General features: G+C 48.6%; 2 pseudogenes; both read left to right on the top strand.

Moving 5' to 3' along the window:
• Positions 1-20,709, top strand: part of LOC124973792 (probable RNA-binding protein 19) — a 956,910-nt pseudogene that overhangs the window by 255,898 nt on the left and 680,303 nt on the right.
• On the top strand, positions 18,633-20,059 carry LOC124973789 (polyadenylate-binding protein-interacting protein 1-like; annotated as a pseudogene).

Raw genomic sequence — 20,709 nt, 5'->3', positions numbered from 1 at the left:
TTGAAGCATATTTAAGCCCAAGATGGGTATATAAACACATTCTGAGCTGAGAAAAAGGCAAGAAATAAACAAAACAACTGTCCAGTATCTGCATCTGCAATTCCTGTCACAACATGCTGTGTAACAAACAGCTGAATATTTGGTAGGCAAATTCAATGCCAAGCATTCCTGCTCAGGTCTTCATGTGCTGGGGTGACTGCCATCCATGTGTATTCTCCTGGGGACCCCAGTCAGCAGGTACTCTCAGGAAGCCCCTCTCCTGGTGGTGGCAGATGTGCAAGGGGCAGGCTCAGGTGTGCAGCACTCTTTGTACCTCCCCTTGGGTCACACCTATTTACATTCCACTAGTGAGAACATATCACATGGCCAAGCAAAGTCAAGGTGCAGAAAGTGTTCCTTGCCTTTGGTGGGAAGAACTGCAAAATCACATCATAAGAGGTACGGACACAGGGAGGTGATGTAGTGGAACTCCCATCTACCTCAGTGACTGAGGGTCACACTCAAGCAGTGAAGCAATCAGTTGGAGTATGCGTGGAGGAGCTGGTGAGAAGACATGGATGAGACAGCACAGGCAACAACCAGAGCCTCTGGTGCTGTGTCATGGAGATTGGACTTTCTTATGGACAGTGGGGAGCCTGGGAATGGCTTGAACTGCAGAGCAACAGGAACAAGTTGTGTCCTGGAAAGTCATCCTAGGGACTGCACAGAAGGGATCCAAGGTGCCAAGACTGGTGACAGTCCAGGGAGAGACCCAGAACTCTCATGTGTGTGTGTGTGCACCCATCTCTCTGAAGAGGTTTGGCGGCCTGTTGTCATGAGGAGGAAGGGAAAGGCAGATGACAAACTCGAGAAACCTTGGCAGTGAAGGGGACCTGGCACCTGGAGGGATTGTCCATGTGCACTGCCCAGGCAGATCCCTGACTTTCCAGCTTGGGGCCTGCAGGTTCCCAACCTCTCTTGAGACCAGGAGGAGATACTGGTATGCACAGGAAGACGTGAACAGGCAGAGAGCATGACCTGCCTGATGACCCAGTGAACAGAGCTGTTGGAAGAGGAGCACCAGGGGACGAGCCCCTCTCTGGTCTGTCACTGCTGGACCCTCAGTGCTGTGTCCTGGTGCCCACAGGTACTCAGGAGATGCTGGCTGATGGCAAGCTACCTGGCATTCGAGTCTGCAGTTCAGGGGAGACTGTCTAGAATAACAGTTTGGGGGTCATCCAGGTCCAGGTGGTTGCTGGGGACTGACTTCTCTGAAATAGTGCTTCAAGGACAGGCTGGTCTCCCCAACCCTCTGGCATTTGTTGTCACCTCTAAATCTTTTGTTCTCCAGCCAGAGTTCCCACTCCTCCTGCTGGCCCAAGGGCCCCCTGCTTTCTGCACCTTGCTCTCTCCTGCAGATCCTCGCCTCTCCAGCCTGCTTTTTTCTCCTGCCTCTGTGCTTCCCTCATGGAGTTCTCCAGTTTTAAAGTCCACTCTCTCATTTCTCATGTCCTGACATGCTACCCAGTCTCCAGGACCCACTTAAGTGCCACCTGCTTTGTGAGCCTATGCCAGTGGCTCTGGGCAGGAAATGCTCCCTGCTCACCGTCTGCCTCACAGGCACCTCTGCAGCCTGGGGCCCAACATGGGATGCTGCATGAAGCACTGCCTGATGCCTTTGAGCCTCACATCACCCCAAAGTCCTGACTCAGTGTCCTGGGCTCACTAGATGTGTCTCCCCCAGAACACACATGCTGTCACCTGGTCAGTTCCCTGGGCAGCTGGACCAGCTGCACAGAGCCTAGTGGTTGGTTCTTCCATGCCAGTCAGCAGAGCCACTCAACCAGCACAGCATGTCCCCTGAGGGAGCAGCAGCACCTCTGAAACCTGCCTCCAGGGCTGGGGTGTGGTTCGGTGGTACATGTTTTCTGGTGTGTGGGAGGCCCTGGGTTCCATCTCCAGCATTGCAATAAAAAAGAAGCAAAGAAAAACAAACCCACTGCCTCCACAGCTGACCCCCTCGCAGGTTTACTGAGCTCCCAAATGCAGTCCGTGAGGCCCTGCCGGTTGTGAGATGTGCTTCTCCCAGGAGTATCTGCTGTTGACAGGCTGCTGTCAATCTCAGCCTTCAGGTGCAGGTATCCGGTGTTCAGCCTCTTCTTACTCTGAGGGGGGTTTCCCTCCCTCAGTGGTGGAATGGCCAGGGTTCTATCAGTTTAAATTGCCTTTGAGCCCGCTCTTCTTTTCCTCAAGGTCAAGAGCCATCCTGCTTGGGCCACGAACACATTTTCAGGAAATGTCTGTGAACTACATGCTCCTTCTTCTTCCCTCCCTCAAGCCCCTCCCCAAGCTCCCCACCACCTTCTAAGACTCACAGCATTAAATCAATGCATGGAATCTGGGGCCCTATCTTGCTCTCATCTTCTTGGTCAATCCCTGCACTGAGTTGGGAATTTTTGACAAATATTTACAGGCCACGGTGAGTCCCTGCAAAGATTTCCTCCAGGTTCCATAGCCTGAGGCCATTTAAACATCCTCTGAAGCCGAGCCAGTCTGCAGCTCATCTCCCCCACTCAGCTCCAATCGATGTTTAATTTTTCTATAAATTAACTTGCACAGTGTTGCACCACATTACTGCACCCTGGAACATTCCCATTCCAATCTGAGAGCAGCTGACACATGGAGTGATGCCATCATGTTCTCCAGATACATTTTCCCGTAATGTAACTGATTAAATATAGCTGACTGGGGAAAAGCGAGTGCTGCATGGCTCGCGGGCGAGCCAGCGAAATACAGAGATAACGAATAATGGTTTGTGGCAAAACTGATAATGCACCCGCTATTCTATTGACAGGGGCTGCGGTCAGTTAATCATGCTAAATTGCTGGGCTGTGTTCCACCAGGCTTAGCCACTGCCTTCCTCTTCTGAAAATTTTCATTTGTCTAAAGTTGAGTTTGTGTTTCTTCCTCCTGTAATGCCATTCAAATGAGACTGCTATTTTTGCTGGCAGTGCCCCACAGTAGCATGTGTCTTGAAGGTGGCAGAGCCGTGGATGCCATCTGTCAGCTGCACGCACCCTGGCACAGTGCCCACCCTGCAGCCCCCCCCCATGTCCCCTGCTGTGGCTGGGCCAGGCGACTGCTGCATCCTCCCCAGTCTGATGACCCAGCAAGGAAGACACTGGGCCCAGAGTGTGGTGCCACTGTGGGGCTGCATCTCGACTGGGTCAGGACAAGGACTTGCTCAGTTCAGTCCTACCTCCTGCACTTTCTGGCCTCGTGACTGTGAGTTGCTACTCCTTGTCTGGATGGAACCCATCCTCCTGCCCACACTTCAGAGCGTTGTGCCATTAAGTGGGTTGTGTAAGGGGCTGTTGAGCCTGGTGCTTGGCCCACCATAGGTGCCCAGTGGATAGACCTTGTCCCCATGACAGAGGCCTCTGCAAAGGGACCACCAGGCACAGGGAGGAGTACCAGCTACCTGGAAAGTAGGTGTAGCTTCACAGAGGAGCTGATGCAGGAGTTGGGTCTTGTGGGGAGAGAAGGACAAAGTACCAAGGCAGGGAGGCCTGCTGTGTCCAGAGCAGGTCAAAGGCCAGGCTGGAGGGTGGACAGGTCTGTTTGAGAACAGACAGCAAGTACTCATGGTCCCCAGGTCAGCTGAGGCTGTGCAGCTCTCGGGGGTCCTCTGCCAGCTGGATACGTCTCCTCCACTGGTCCCTCTTCAGAGCACCCCAGAGATGATGCTGGAAACCAAAAGCCCAGAGTCCCAAGGGGGTGATGCTTGGGTGCATCCACGGGCTTCCCAGGGCCCCCACTGGGTTGAGCCCCAGGCTGCAGACACCCTTGACTGGCTTGTCCGCTTTTTGGGGTCACTCCCAAATAGTGCCTGCCATGTCTGCCTTCAGGGGAGCCCCACTAAGGAAGAAAGGCCACACCTCCCCCTACCCCACCCACCTGCCCTCCCTGGCCAGATCCTGCAAAGAGGAAGAACGGGACCCAGGGCCTGCACTGTGACACCTACGTGGCAAGCCAATGGGTGAGAAGCCATGGGTAAAAAGTCGCTGGGCAAATGAGAGTCCAGCAACTTCTGCCCAGGCTCCAAGTTTCTCCTGTCTCTGTCTCATCATAGACATGGGAACTTCCTCTGCTCCAAACCCACCAGAAAGTGCCATTGCAAGTACTGCCCACTCACAGCTAGACTGCTGACACCGCAGGAAAGATGGGTTGTGGTCCGAGTGCATCAGCTATCTGCTGCCACAGCAATGCTGCATAACAACCATCCCTCAGCAGCAGTCAGTACTGAGCACTTATTCGTTCACAGGAAAGCTGTAGCTTGGTGAGACCCAGATGGGCTCTTGTATGCATCTGCCCTCACATGGCTGGGAAACGCCTGGCTTGCTCAATGGTGGCGACCAGTGTCCCAGTTAGGGGAGGCTGAGCTTCAACTGGCATGACTTGTTTTTCTTCATTCCTCTTGGCCAAAGCAAATCAGAGCAAGGAGTGGGCACAGATGCCACAAAGGGTGCGGGGAAAGCAGAGGGCAGAGGATTGAGACCATTTTTTCCTCAATCTACCTCACTAAAGTGCGGAGCAGCTTTGTATTGGGGAAGGAAGCTGATTGGATCCCTGTTCGGTACTTCTTGCTGTGTGGCCTTGGGTTAGGTACTGAACTCCTCTGAGTCTCAGTATCCTCACGTGCAAAAGGAGACTAAGGCTCCTGTGAGGGTTCCAGTGTGGGCAATTCATTCATTTAGCTGGTATTGATTGCATGCAGTCTGTGTGCTAGACATCTCTAGGCTGTTATTGACTTAAACACAAAGATTTCTGTCCTTGCAGGTTACACTGCAGTAATGGGACACGATGAACAGGAAGGGTGGCAAGTGAATGAAACAGAATGTTAGAAGGTGAATGTGCTGTGGCCAAGTGAGGTGGGGAGGAGTATGGGAGGTGTGGGGCATGAGGGAAAGAGGCCATCTGGAGCAGGCATCAGAGAAGGCTGAGGAGGTGACATTTGACACCAGTGTAAAGCTGAGGAGGGAGTTAGCCTTGTGTACCTCTGGGAAAGGATCATTCAGGCATCGGGAACAGCCAGTGCAAAGTCCCTGAGGCAGGAGCATGACTGAAGTAATGTGAGGGGAGCAAGGGAGGAGTGGAGGGCACAGAGGTAACTGGTTCCACCCTGTGGAGCCTGCAGAGCCCCTGCACACCCTGCCATCTGCCTTTCTGTGTGGAGTACGTCTTGGTGGGTGGGGGTGGTAGGAATCCAAGGTGGTGGTGGCTAGGTGACTAGGTGGGGACAGCTGTAGTCCCACTCAGGGCAGAGTCTTCAGAAAGACCAAGGAAATGAATGTTTGCAAGATCTCCATTCAGGGTGGTGAGGCGGCACACACTGGCACTAGTCCTGCCTGCCTGGGTTGCAGCCCTTCCTCTGCTGCCCATGGTATTGGTGGTAATTTCCCTTCCTCAGGCAGTGCCATGCATTCAGAATGTTCTCAAGTCTGTAGTGCCAAGAGCAGGGCTGACCCCAGGTGAATGTCCAAACCTGTGACCTGGCCTTGATGATGATGTGACCCAGTGACCGTAGAGCCCAGGGGCCCATGGAACACTCAGAGTCCTGCCTGGCCTCTGCTGTCCCCACCTGAACACAGAAGAGGCAAGGAGGCCCCAAGGCTGCTCCCGACAGCACCTGAGCAGTAGGGATGCCCTTTGTGTGCTGGGGTGGGTGGGCTCCCCAGCACCTCCCCAATTGGTTCCAGGGGCAAATGCTGCCCAGCTGTGACTCCCCAAGGCTTTGGTGGCTGTTCACCCCTTTCATGGCCAGAGTGACCCACTCTTCCCACCATCCCTGCAGGAGGGTGGGCTCACATGAGGACTTGCATGTCCAGGCCTGGGGCTGGACCTGGGGGGAGCCGGCTCGGGGAAGCTGTCCCTCAGGGGTTCTCCACCTGGGCTCCCCTCTGGGGTCTTGCACCCCCTCTCGTCACCGTCACCAACCTGCTGTTGGAGGAGGCCCAGCTCTGCTCCTCAAAGAGGGTTCCCTAAATGGACAGCGGGAGGGGACGGGTGTGGAGGCTGCCTATCAGACTCTTTGTAAGTAAATGGCTAACTCAGGAAAACATCTCTGAGCACCATCTGCCTCCATCTGAGCTTTGAAAAATCTGGCCACCTAGCAAAGTTCTCATGTCAGTCTCTGAAAACCAGAAGGCGGCCATTGACCTCCCTCCTGCTCTGAGCGGGGATCATCTGCTCCAATGTGGACTCTTCCTTCTGGCCACAGCTGACCAGTGCTGGGGCAGTGGCCCAGGGGCCTGCTGGGAGGGCCAGGCTCCTGCAGTCCACGACTGCCTCACAAATGCAACAGTGTACTGCTGTTTCCCGTCCTCCACATCCCTGTGGGATTCCTGGGCCAGGGAGGCTGGGCGATGGAGTCACCCTGACTGGCACCCCTCATCCCAGGACACCTGGCTCTGTGATGTAGACATCCTACATCTACCTAGCCAAGTCCAGGCAGCTCTGAGCAAGGCAGAGGCAGGAGGGCAGGAGGGAGGTGGCTCAGGTGGCCAAGCAGAGAGTCAGTGATGAGCACAGAGATGTGACAGTTGTAACAGTGACCCTGGCTGCAAATGCTGTGGGGGCCACTGGAGGACAGAGCTCACACTGGCAGATGCTTTTCAAATGTGTGTTGGCCTCTCCAACCCTTTTCTTTTGCTTATTATACTCTGATGTGAACAGGACTCCAAGCAGAGAAACAGAATATACCACAGGTATTTAAGTTGGAAGGATTCAATTCAGGGACTTTGGGAAAGCTGGTCCTGGGCACAGTCCTCAATCCCTGCCCCATCACACGGGAGCAGACCTGAGCCTGGGCATTTCCTCTTGAAGACAAAGAGCTCTGCCACCCTGTGCTGCATGTCCCTCAGGATGTCATTCCCTGCTTTGGCCTCAATGGGGACTTTTGCTGCTCATATGTGTGCCTCACGTGGCACTGGCTACCCCCCTGCCATGTCTGTTCCTGTTGGGAAGGGAACCATCTTTTGTCTGAAACCTGGAAGGGGCATGTTTACACTGTCTCCTTGCTTCAGCTTCTGGGTCACCAGTGCTGTGGAGGGTGGTGGTGCTGTCCCTCTCTAGGTGACCACAGCACCATTCCATTCAATATCTGCTCAGGTGGTGGTCTGGGGTTGCTGCTGTTGCAGACAGGACCCTCCCTGCAGTGGGTCTTTCCCTGGAGGTGGCCACAGGTGTCAGCTGCTCTGCTGCCCAGGAAGATGGAAGAGCTGTGAGCTTGCAGGACAGTGAGGCCATCAAGAGGTTGGCCAGGACAGGAAGCTGCAACCATCAGTGGAGATGGAGGGTCACAGCAAAGTAGAGATGTCAGGGCTGGGGCTGGGTCTCACAGAGGGCCACTGGCAGGGTTCCACAGAGAAGGCACAGCCAATGGCAGAGAAGAGGAGCAGGGACTCTTCAGGCCACCCTCTTCCAGGTTCCCAGCAGGTCCTTCCCATGGATTGAAGCCAGTTGGCAGCCAAGGGACATGGAAGCCCAGGAAGTATCCTGCAGGGCTCAGACCATGAGCACAGTGCCAAGGGAGGCAAGGAACAGACCAGAGGACACACAGACCCCAGACCACCAAGGGACGCCTGTGTAATCAGGACAAACGCCAAAGGGGACCAAGGCCTCAGGCTTTCTGTGAGGCCTCTTTCCCTGTCACATAGATGCCATCTCCCAGGGTCTCACATGGTCTGCCCTCTGCATCTGTCTGTCTGAATGTCCTCTTCTTATAAGGACACCAGGGAGACAGAATTGGGGTCTACCCAACTGACTTCACACCACCCTCATGATAACTCAGGACCCATCTCCAACACAGCCACACTCTGAGGTGCTGGGGTTGGGACCTCAAACTGTGAATTCATGGGGACACAATTCAGCCCAATGGAGTCCCAGAAGTGCTGCCTCCTTAGGGCCACACAGACGGGTCCTGCCACGGTGAGGGAGAGGACCACAAAGGGCAGGCATGCTGGCAGGTGATCTTCCTGGGGCTCCTTGAGGTCTCTCCCTCACCCCCAGGAGAATCCTTCCCAGTCCCTCCATGGGTCTTCAGGGGCTCTCTGCATGTACCCGTGTGTGCAGCTCTTTCTGCAGACATACAAGCAAATGAAGTTCACACACACTATCTGCTCCTACTTTCTTTCTTAGTGAGACCACAGAGAAAGCCTTGTTCTTTTTAGAACCCACCATTTCTGCAGCTGGTTCCCCAGATGCCTGAGCTCTTTCCAGTGTCCCATCACTTCTGGTACTTCCAATGTACCACTGCCACACGGTCCACGTATCTGTCATTCCTTACCTGTGCTGGTGATTGTAGGATGAACACCTGCTGGGGAGTTGCTGGGTCAAAGGCCACCAGCCTTGGGGAGGTGTCTGATGGCCATATTGCTCCTGCAGAGCATCTTCCTGGTCCCACTCCTGGAGGGCCTGTCCCCACAGCCTCCCTGACATGGCCTGGGGGGGTCACACTCTCACTCCTGCCAGTCTGACGGGTAAAAAGTGGCATCTCCACATAGTTGTCTGTGACGTTGAGGTGAAATCTGCACAATGCAGGGTCAACCATTTAAGGTGAGCACTTTGGTAGAATTAGGACATGCACTGTGCTGGGCAGCTTCTGTGTCTGTCAAGGAAACCCCAGAGCAACTGGGTGGTCACTCTTCCTCCTCCCCAGGCCCTGGTGGCCACCGATCTGCCATCTGTCTCTGTGGACCTGCCCTTTCTGGACATTTCATGGAGATGCAATCATGTGCGTGTGGCCCTTTGTCACCGGTTTCTTGTACTGACCATCACCAGTCTGCATGGTGGCAAGCACAGTCCTTGTCCATGTGAGTCAGAGCCCTCCTGGTGAATGACCATGTTTCCCCCTTCTTTACTATTAAACTAAGGCTCGGGACCGTGCCTGTCTTAGGCTGAGTGGTCAGCATATGTCCTTACCGTCATCAGAGTCCTGCAGAGCATGCTGCAGCTCCTGTCTTAGGTTGGTACACAGCCACCTCCTTCATTACCCGTCTTTGACTACCGGTCCAGCATCAAGAGCCATACTAATGGGGGCTGTCGGCCTTTAGGGTGGTCATGGCCTGATGAAAGATAATTTGATCTCTCTATTGGCTAGCTTGTAGATGCATGCCAAAACGAATGAAGAGAAGGAGGCCAAGGCAGAGGAATACCACCATAGCTCCTAAGCTTGCCCACTGTTTGACAAATCTATAAACAGAAGAAAAACCATATAGCCTATATTAAATACAGAAACAATATACATCCCAATGGAGTTACAATATGGGCAACACAAAACAGCTCTCAGGGAATAAACGCATCCCAGTCCCAAAAGTTCTTGCAAGGTATCCACTGTTCTTATAATGAGTCCATTCTCTATAGAGTCTCTATGGTCTGTAAGGCTGCAGCTGTATCTTCGACCAAGTGATCGTTGTTATGGTTTGTGTCAATGCTGTTACTGCAAGGACTGTGGTGGCAATGATCACGGCTGTTGCAATGTCAAACCCTCTTCTGTTTTCTTGATAATAGCACTGGCAATTCTATATCTGCAACAGAAACTAGGACTGGTGGGAAGATAGAAATGTGCAAATTGCACAGGTGGCAAAAGAACCATTCCAGTATTGTGAAAGATAGCACACGGTTAGTGAACAGTTAAGAGGTGTTATTAGAAATGTTAGTTGGTAGAAACATAAAAAGGGAGGAAATACACAAGCTGACGTGGGAGGAAAAGCAATATTACAGCTAGGGTCAGCAGAACGAGTTGCTCTACTCTGGATCTGATTTGTAGCATGATTCCAATGGCAAAGTGCAGAAATTCCTCCTGTTAAAGCAAAGAAAGGCTAGAAATATCCTTGTCACCAAAAGCAGCACGACCTGAAAAATCATCAGTAGAATTGACAGCTTGTAGAGGAATTGGTGAAAAGCAAGAAAAGGAAGGAATAAAAATGTGTTAGTTAGAAATGAAAAATATGGCCAGGCTAACAATGGCCCATAGGTTCCGGGTTTGCCTTTCCGTCTTGAGTTTTTGTTATTGGAGGAAGGCTCAGACTCGCCACTGCGAGGAGGAGCAGCATCACTTGCATGCTGTAAAACTCTGATTAGCCTTTCTGGAATCCAGACTGGAGTCTGTTGATCCTGTGGGAAAATACAACAGACCCTCAGACCCAACGAAGGACTGGATCCGGTCCTTTCCAACAACCTGTCAGGATATCTTTCCATTTTGCCCATACTTGAGGAGTATTATGGGGATTATAATGTCGATCAGCTGCAGAATGGCCGTACCCTATCCAGAGTTAAGAAATTTAGAATGAAAAGAACTAAATTAAGTTTATCTTTAGGAGACTTGTAGGAGGCTCCTATTCCCCCTTTTGTTTATTTAGACAATTTTTTAAAGTAAGATGTGCTCTTTCCACAATGCCCTGTCCCTGAGGATTATAGGGGATGCCAGTGACATGATTGGATGTTAAATGTTTGTAAAAACAACCGGAAGCTTTTGGAAGTATAAGCAGGACCATTATCTGTTTTAATAACTTTAGGTATGCCCCAGCCAGCAAATGCTTGTAGGCAGTGTTGAATGACATCTTTTACCTTTTCTCCAGAATGAGCAGAAGCCATAATGACCCCTGAAGCAGTGTCTACTGACAGCATGTACATACTTAACAGTACCAATTCAGAAATATGGGTTACATCCATCTGCCAAATATGACCAGGCAGCAGTCCCCTGGGGTTAACTCCAAAGGATTGTACTGGGATTAAAGGAGCACAATGTTGACAATTTTTACTATTTGTCGAGCCATACTATTAGATATAGAAATTTCTGCTCAAAGTAGTGGAATTTACATGAAATTTTTCATGAAAGAGTTTTGCTTGTTCCTCTATGGAAAAAAACAAAAATTGATTTGGTGGCCATATCTACCAAGTCATTAACATTGGCCAAAGGTCCTGGTAAATTAGAATGAGCTCTAATATGTCCTACATAGAATAGATGTTACGCTGTAGGATAAGGTTTTGTAGCGTAGTAAAATAAGAAGCTACCGTGGACATGGAAGAAATATGAGGTACCGTTTCAAGAACCTGTAAAGCGTTAACGATATATAAGCTATCAGATAGAAGATTGAATGGCTGATTATCTGCTAATTTAAAGGCTAATATTACAGCTGCAAGTTCAGTAACCTGTGCGGAGTTGGGTGGAACTATTATGGTGTGAAGTTGTTTACTGATAAGTACTGCACCTACTCCATTTTTGGAGCCATCAGTAAAAATGGTTACACAGTCTTTAAGAGGCTGGACACTAGTCACTTTTGGAAAATCTATGAGAGTGTTTTTACAGAATTGAATCCAGGGATGTTGGGGATAATGGTTATCAAACTGAGCTGAAGTGGAACAATATAATACTGACCAATCATCATCATTATTAATTAGCCATTTAATTTGCTGAGTGGAATAAGGAGTTATAATAATAGACGGATGGATTCCAAAAACAGTATGCAAGATTCTATTCCCTTGAATATTACCTGAGCAATAGCTTGGGGATATGATTGCAATGTTTTAGCCGGAGAGCTAGGGAGATTTATACTTTGCAGAGGTCCTCCTTGCCAAACTATGCCAAAAGGGGTATGCTTCTCTGAGATTATGATTAAACTTAATGGTTGAGTAGGATCACAACGATCAACAGTAACACTGCTGAAGTCTATTCTCTACTAGCTGTAAGGAATATCCGTGCTTCGGGAGTAAGTTTCCTAGGGGAATTCAAGTCAGGATTACCTTTTAATATATCGAATAAAGGTTTTTAATTCCCCTGTGGATAATTTTAAATAGGATCTGATCCAGTTAATGTCACCTAAGAGTTTCTGAAAATCGTTCAAGGTATTCAATTGATCTGTCCTGATGGTCAACCTTGTTGGTCTGACTGTAGTAGCAGTGAGCCTTGTACCCAGATATTCTTGGATCTCCTCTAATTGTAATTTTTCAGGAGCTATCGTTAGTCCTCTCTTTTCTAATGCTTGAGTTATAAATTGTAATGCTTCTAACAAAACTTCTTTTTTCTGGATGGCAAATAAGTATGTCATCCATATAATGATAATCAACAATCTCTTAAACTTTTGTCTAGTAGTTGTTAATGCTTTATCTACGTATATTTGACATATAGTAGGACTGTTAGCCATACCTTGAGGCAACACGGTCCATTCGAATCTCTGGTCAGGCTGAGTGTGAATTAAGAGAGGGCAAAGTAAAAGCAAATCTCCAACAATCATTTTTGTGTAAGGGTATAGAGAAAAAGCAATCTTTTAAATCCAGAATATAGTAGGCCAATTTTTGGTAGTGCAGTGACAAGAGGGAGTCCACATTGGATGGGTCCCATAGGGTACATTTGTTCGTTTATGGCTCTTAAATCATGTAATAACCTCCATTTTCCTGATTTTTTCTTTGTTAAGAATATTGGAGTATTCCAAGGAGAGGTAGAATGTTGCAAATGACCTGCTTGTACCTGCTCTTGTACTAACTTATGAGCTGCCTCTAGCTTCTCTTTTGTTAGGGGCCGCTGTGGAATCCAGCGAGGCTTATCATCTTTCCATATTATAGGGATTGATGGTTTATCAGTGGCCCTAGGAAAAACCCAATCCATGAGAATCATTTTTTGGTGGAAGTAAAGGCAATAGGTTGGGTAGATCCTTGACTATGTCTTCCTAATCCTTTTTATCATCATAGTTCATATTTTGTAACATATTTCTTACAGGAGTCCCTTGGTAAGTCTGATCAGTGGTGAGTTTCATATCCATTTGCTGCAGGACGTCTCGTCCCCATAGGCTAATAGGAACATTACAGACATATGGCTGAAATATTCCTGTGTGTCCCTCTGTATCTTTCCACGATAATGAGGAAGCACTTTGATTGGGGCTCTCTGCTACTCCTAAGCCTCTCAAGCTCTGAGCTGCTGTGATCAATGGCCAGTGCTTTGGCCAGACCATTGCGCTAATTAATACTTTTGTCTGCTCCCGTATCTAATAAACCTGTAAATTCCATATTTCCCACTTTTAATTTTAGGAGGGGCCTCTGTCCCATATCCATAGTAAGGTTTATTAAAGTGGTTCCTGTTGATCCAAAACCTCCTTGTCTTTTATTTGTATTTTTACTGGGCCACAAAGAATGTCGACTGGGCAATATAAGCATTTGTGCAATGCGATCCCCTGGAGAGATGACCGTAATTCCTTTTGGTGAAGAGACCAAGGCTTTTATTTGTCCAGTGAAATCAGGATCAATAACCCCTGGGTGTACTATAAGTCCTTTTAGTGTTGAGGAACCTCTACCTAGTAATAGTCCTACACTGTTCTGTGGGATTTTTTTCATGCCAATCAGTATCAATCATCTGCACCCCCATATCTGGGGTTAGTATGAGTCTGGAGGTGGCACAGATGTCCAATCCGGCACTTCCTGAGGTGGCTCTGCGCTCCCCTTCTCTGTGGGAGGATACCACCATCGGGGAACTTGTTGAATTACCCCGTATATTTGTTGCGGGCCCCGGGGAGGGCCCTGTCTCCCGTTTTTTTTTTTTTTGAAGTTTAGGATTCAACCCTAGGAAATTATCCTCCCTATCTCTAATAGGCTGACAGGCACTATTCCAATGACTTCCTCTTCTGCATCTTGGACATAGCCCTGGGGCATAAGGTGTAACAGATTTTACTATAGTTATCTCTTATCTTTTGTTAGGGCATTATCTCCTTGCTGCTGATTTTGTGCATCTATTGAAGCGTATTGGCCTTCTCCTATTAACATTTCTATCGGGAAACCTTGCCACTATGTTTCTGCAAGCAGTTTCAACAGCTATTTCTTGCCACCGAGCTTCTCCAATTAGACATTGTCCTCCAGATAACACTGCTCTGCATACCTGTTTCCAAATAGTCTTAACTGCCTCTTTAAAGTTTTTTCTAATGGTTGATGGTATCTCCATTTGCTCCTCAAATACGGCAGGTTCTACAAATTTTGAAGCTCTTTTTATTAGGCTTAGGTTTCTCCTACCTTTTCCCCTTGTTCTTAAGTTTTTACTACCACTTGGTTATTCCTTTTGGGGTTCTTTGTGTTAGACTTAGTTCCCTTTTTTCCCTTGTTCTTAGATTTTTTGAGCAATTATTTTCTAGGTCACCACCACTCAATTTTTCCTCACTTTATTCTTTTTAAGAGTTCTTTTCTGTTACTATTAGATCTGTTCATGAAGATCCCCCTTGTGGCACACTGAGCAGCTTTTCTTCTATAAACCCTGGGCTTATTTCTACTAGGGTTTGAACATATGATCATACAGTGGTTTCCTTATTTTCTAGTCCTTCCCCAGTGTTTCTCCCTGAGGGGTTGCTGCATTCTGAATAATGGTGTCTCATGGTTTTTTTAATAGTTCCCTGAGGGGTTGCTGCATTCAGACCCCATTGTTACTAATTTGAATAGCTTTAGTTATGGCAATTACAATAACAAACAGTGGCCTAGCTGCCAGGAGCAACGAGATTACTGAAGGAAAACTATCAAGTGCGCATTAGAATTTTATAGCGGCTTTTCACGTACTACCTAATTGGACCGCTTCAAACGTGTTTCTACTTTCACTTTAATTAGACCGCGTTCCACGCGTCAGGACCGCCGAAGGCGTATCCCGATACCTTTCAACCCGCGTTCCACACGTCAGGACCGCTGATGACATATCCCAACACCCGCGTTCTACGTGTCAGAATCCCGTTACCTTTTAACCCGCATTCTACGCGTCAGGACCGCTGATGGCGCATCCCGATACCCGCGTTCTACGCGTCAGGATCCCGATACCTTTCAACCGGACTGCATTCCGCGTGTCCCCAGGACCGCCAATGGCGCATCCTGACACCCTTTAACTTTTTTATAACCGGTTTAACTTGTATACAAAAAAATTTTTTCAAATATCTTACCTCATTTTTCTTTTGATAAGGCCTTCATCTTTCCTCATGTCCCGGGTTTCGGCACCAGTTATCGCGTTCCCTCTGCCCGCAGAGAGAGACACGACAACGTCTGAAGCTTTGGAAGTTTATTGTGCACAGTCCCTCTCCTACACTTCTCTTACTCCTAGCTTCCGCGCACTCCAGCTTCCCTTCTCCCAGCTTCTTCCAGCTTCCGCGCTCTCCCAGCTTCCAGCCTCCACCTCCGCCACTTCTTCCGCTTCTGCCTCTTCTTCAGCCCCCTCTGCCGCTTCTGCTGCTTCTGCCGCTTCTTCAGCCCCCCTACTGTCCCACCCACCAGGCTTATATACACTTCAACCAATCAGGGGAGAGTACACGAGGTAAACGCGGACAGCTGCAAGCCTAGGATAGGTACACGAGGGGGGCATGCTCTAATCACATCGTTAACTAGCCAATCATTGGAATTCGCTGGTTGTTTACTGTATAGCTGGCTGCTTTTGGCTCAGCGTCAGGCGCCATCTTGACCATGCCCAAAGGCTGGGGGTCCCGGAAACCCCGACACATGTTGGGCTTATCCAGTCATCCACCAAGGGCCTCGGGTGATCTCCATCTTCATGAGGCTTCTGTTCCTGATCCCCTCATCATGGACCAGGTCAGGTGCTCTCTGGAGCTCCTTCCCGAGCAGCGTTGGCTGAGGTGGGGGCAGGATGCAGCTCAGGACCTGAGCAGTGTCCAAGTGTCCTAGTCTCAGGTTGGCATTCTGTTTGATTTCCCGGGCCTTCCAGTGTCAGAGGAGGGTGGCCTTCCTTAGGGACAGCCTTGCCTGGGTGTCTGGGCCTCCTGGTGGTGGAGGGAAGGCCCAGATGCCCCTGTCACCTCTTACTGAGCATTTTATGGGTGCCTGGCACCCCCTAGGCACTGCATGAGCCATTTCCTTGGACCCTGCAGCAGCTCTGGGTGGTTTCTTACTCCCCACCACAGCTGAGGGAACTGCCAGAGCCAGCTGGGAACAGGCCCTTAGACAGCGAGGCACCGGAGACCCAGGCCTCAGCAGCAGGGCAGCTCAGCACACGCACTGAGGATGTGCCCCATTCCCTCTGTGAGGTCTCACTTTCTGGATGACTGCTCTGGGGTGACCCCTGATATGGTCCCCTCTCCTGGCACCTCATGCACCAGCCCCTGAGGATTCTCCTTTTAATGCTTTATATTAGTAATCTGTTACACTTAACAAAATGCTCCAAAGTTAACAGCTTAAACCAATAAACGTTGCTACCTCGGTTTCTGAGAATCAGGAACCTGGGAGTGGCCCAGCTGAGGTAGGTTCTGACTCAGTCTTTCCTGAGATTGTCATCAGGTTGGCAGTCAAGGCTGTGACATTCAATAGTTCAAGGACTGTGACATTCAAATGTTCCAGGATGGCTCCTCATGTGGATGCCAAATGGGGGTTTCATTTCTTCTCTGAGTGTGGGTCGGAGTCTTGGGCCCTTGCCACACAGATCTTTCTACAGGGTGAGTTGAGAGTTCTCACAATGTGATAGTTGACTTCCCTGGAATGAGTGATTCGAGAGAAGGAGCAGAGAAGGAGTCACAGTCCTTTTATGACCTAATCTCAGAAATGAAACCTCATCATTTTTGCATGGTCTATTTGTCAGAAGTGTCTGTAAGTCCAGCTCAGATTGAAAGGCGAGAACTTAAGCTTCAACTCTTTTTTGGTATTGGGATTTGAACCCAGGAGTGCTCTTCAACTGAGCTACATCCCCAGCCCTTCCCTTTTTTTTTTTTTATTTTGAGACAGCATTATATCAAGTTGCTGAGAATCTCACTCCATTGCTCAGGCTGGTTTTGAACTTGTGATCCTCCTGTCTCAGCCCCCAAGTCACTGGGATTACAGATGTGCATCACTGTGCCTCTAAGCTTCACCTCTTGAAGGCAGAAGTACCCACACATTCTCAGGTATAGCTGTGTTCCTTCATCTTGCTCCGGTTCTTTGTTCTTTGACCAAGTGTTCAGGTTTCAGCTATCTGCTGAGGTGGTGTACTCTGGGGTGGTGGGCTGAGGTCTTGGAACTCAACTGGTGAGAGAGGCAGCTATGCCTTTCTTACCTGGGATTGGATATGCTTGGCTCAGCTTTCTTGATCTCAACTCACTCTCTCCTTATTTTGCTTTCTATTGAAGGGGGCAGACACCCATAACAGACAGAAGGAGGCCACCCCACTCCTCCAGGGCCTTCCTTTTAAGATGTTCTGGGGAGAAACATAGGAAAGGATGGGGAGGGTTCTTAGTGCAGAACTGGGGCGTTAACCTGGAGTTCTTGAGGACCCTATGGGATTTCGGGGTAGACTCTAGGGAGTCTGTGACTTTGGACAGGAAAAAAAAATGCTTCTTTGCTTTCACAAATCTCTGCCTGACATCTAGCATTTCCTTCAGTTACCAATGTAGTCAACAAAACCTGAAAGACTCAGTAGTATGACTCATACTTTCAGTTTTATTGCAAGCATAGCTGTGTCCCATGATGACTCTAGCAGAGACCCTGAAACATCCTTTGCACTTATCACCATTGTGAAGTCACCGGGGTGTGAGGTTATTCTTCTAGGTCCTGCTGTTTAACGCATTAGTGAGACGTGGCTTTCTACATCACAGATTTGGTTATTTAACATTTCAATAAATGTGTTTCAATATAATAGGTTTTCTTATGATTCTACAAATTTATTTTCTTCTTTTAAAATGTTCTTATGAGAAGGGACTGAAGATCTTGGATTCTGGGGTGGCAGGGGATCTTGGGGGACAGACTGAAGCTGTCCAAATCACATCAGATCATGGAGAGGTGCTGGGTCCTTAGTTGGGCAGGTGTGGCAGGAACAGGTGACGCTGGAAGGCCAGGCCAGGAGGGGCGCTGGAGGGGACGGCTCCTGCCCACTCTCCTGCAGATGAGCCCAGGTGTCCACCCACGCCCCCATCCCTGTGCCTATGGTGTGACACCAGAGAAAGCAGCTCGCCCTCACCTGCCCACCTCTCCCCTCATCCACTCCTTTTTCTGAACTTGCTACACTCCGCTGCCATTTCCTTTCCAAGTGAAATCTTTTCTCCTTTCTTCCAGGAGTCTCCTACTCTCCTTCAGAACCCAGCTCACATAGGAAGGACAATGCCCCCAGACAGCAGCGGTCACTTCTATGACTCCCTTTCCTGGGGACACATTGTGGTGGCTTTTCCACAACCACCCCATTTGCCTGGGTTCACTCACATGGTTCCTACACAGTCTACACTTAGCAGATGTCACCAGTGTGTTGAGTGGTCGAGGGAAATCAACACAGGACCCATTCAGGTCAAAACAGCTGCAGGGTCCAAGCTGTCTGCTCCTGCCCTCCACCAGGCCCTGGGTCCTCTTCCATCCATACTCACTTGTCTGGAAGCTGCAGAGAGCAAGAGACGGTTCCTTGGGTGACTCCTCTGGAACTGTCTGTGATAAATGGCCCAACCTCTCTAGCCCTTAGAGCCTACCTACAGAATAGGAGCGATAGAGTGCCGGGTTCTGCCAGGGATCAGCCTGGGGTCTGCTCTGCCCCAAGCACTGAGGAACCGGCCTGCGGCCCAGCTCTTCCATGAGGCTTGAGTGAGGCACAGAGGCGAGAGCAGGCCCGCGGCGCCTCCCGCCACGTCCTATCCGGAGCACAGCCGCCTTGGAGGAGGAGGAGGAGGAGGAGCATGTCGGACGGTTTTGATCGGGCTCCAGGTGCTGGTCCGGGCAGAGCCTGAGGCCTGGGCCATAGAGGGGGCAGGCCTGAGGGCAGCGGGTTCCCAAATGGAGCTGGGCCTGCGTAGCGGTCGCGGCATCAGCCGCAGCCACAGCCCAAAGCCCAGGGCTTCCTGCGGGCGCCGCCGCTGCACCAGCCCAGGACGGCCTGGCCATCAGGGTCCCAGAGCGAGAGGTCCCCGCAGGCTCCCAGTGGCCTCCCTGGCCCAGGGGCTCCCAGAACAAAAGAGGCCCCTGAGAGCTCCACCTTGTCCACAGGATGAAATCCCACCAGAGAACTCAGCAATGGCTAAACCCCAGGTGGTTGTGGCTCCTGTGTTAATGTCTAAACTGTCTGCAAACGCCCCTGAAATTTACCCATCAGGTTATTCTTCTAATTATACACAATCCTACGAGTATGGTTGTGAGGATTATCCCACTCTATCAGAATATGTTCAGGACTCTTTTGAATCATCTTACAGAGCAGCCTGGCAGTTTTAAACTGAACTCCAACAGTTTGAAGAGACCCTGCATGGCTGGGTTACAACAGAGGATGCTTTGCAAGATCTTGTGGAACTCATCTACCAACAGGCTACATCTATCTCAAATTTATCTTATATGGGAGCTCACCTGTGTAATTACCTGTCCCATCATCTGACAATAAGCCCACAGAGTGGTAACTTGCCAATTGCTACTTCAAAGATATCAGACTGAATATGAAGTTAAAGATTAAGCTGCAAAAGGAGATGAAATGACTCAAAAATGATTTCATGCATTTGTACTCTTTCTGGGAGAACTTTATCTAACTTGGAGATCAAGGAAAACAATGGACAGGTTACAAGAGCAGATATCCTTCAGGTTGGTCTGCGGGAATTGCTGAATGCCCTCTTCTTGTGCAGTAAAATTACTGAAGTTGACGGAGTCATTTTGGAAGATTCCTGGAAGGAAAAGGGAAGACTGATATGGAAGAAATTATTCAGAGAATTGAAATGTTGTCCTGGATGCAAACTGCAGCAGAGATATAAAACAGATGCTCTTGAAGCTTGTAGAACTCCAGTCAAGTAATTGAGGTAGAGTTCATGCATCTTCAACATACAGAGAAGCAACACCTGAAAATGATCCTAACTACTTTATGAATGAACCAACATTTTATACATATATGGTGTTCCTTTCGCTACAGCTGATGTGGATTACCAAGAGAAATATCAAGAATTACTTGAAAGGACTTTTTCCAGATTATGAAGAAAATGGAACTGATTTATCAGGGGGTGGTGATCCATATTGGATGATATTGATGCATGAGATGGACCCAGAGATTGAAGAAGCTTATGAAAAGTTTTGTTGGAATCAGAGTGTAAGTGAAAACAGGAAAGTTAAATTTCAGCATATCAGTTTATGAAACTAGTTTAGGTATGGTGATTTAGCAGAACACAGGAAAGCAAGAAATGTGTCACACTTATACCAAATTAAGGATGTTGAGTTATATTACTAATGTATGCACCTTTCATTTGTTTAACACTATCTGCCAAAATAAACTTTATTCCCTATTAACTTAAAATGTGTGTATATATATATATATATAATAGTTTATTATTTACAGCTAATTCCACTATTTTGCTACAAAACAAGTGATTTTGAAATAAATGAAATGTTGAAAGTAAATTTTGCTACCTCATTAGATATTTATAACTTAAGTTCTTGAGGGGGAAAAGTCAGTGTAGAAATACATATTACTGCAAAAATGTAGCATTCATTTTTATGTATGGACTATTATAGATTTTATTTCAGTTTGATATTTATGTCTCATACTAATCACAATCATGAAATCTTTAAAAGTCTTGGAATATATCAACAACTGATTTACATACATAGATGCTATTTGATACCAAGGACTTTAAACATGCCATTAATGGAAAAAACAAAACAAAAAAATCTTAGAACTCCCCTACTAAACAACCAAGACTCACCTTCACTGAGAATTTATTCTAATACAAGAATTGTTTTTTTGTTTCACCTCACTAACTTCATTGCCCAAAGGCAATGAACATT

Source organism: Sciurus carolinensis, unplaced genomic scaffold, assembly GCF_902686445.1.
Source record: "Sciurus carolinensis unplaced genomic scaffold, mSciCar1.2, whole genome shotgun sequence".
NCBI classification, from domain to species: Eukaryota; Metazoa; Chordata; class Mammalia; order Rodentia; family Sciuridae; genus Sciurus; species Sciurus carolinensis.
This window is presented reverse-complemented; position numbering and strand designations above follow the sequence as displayed.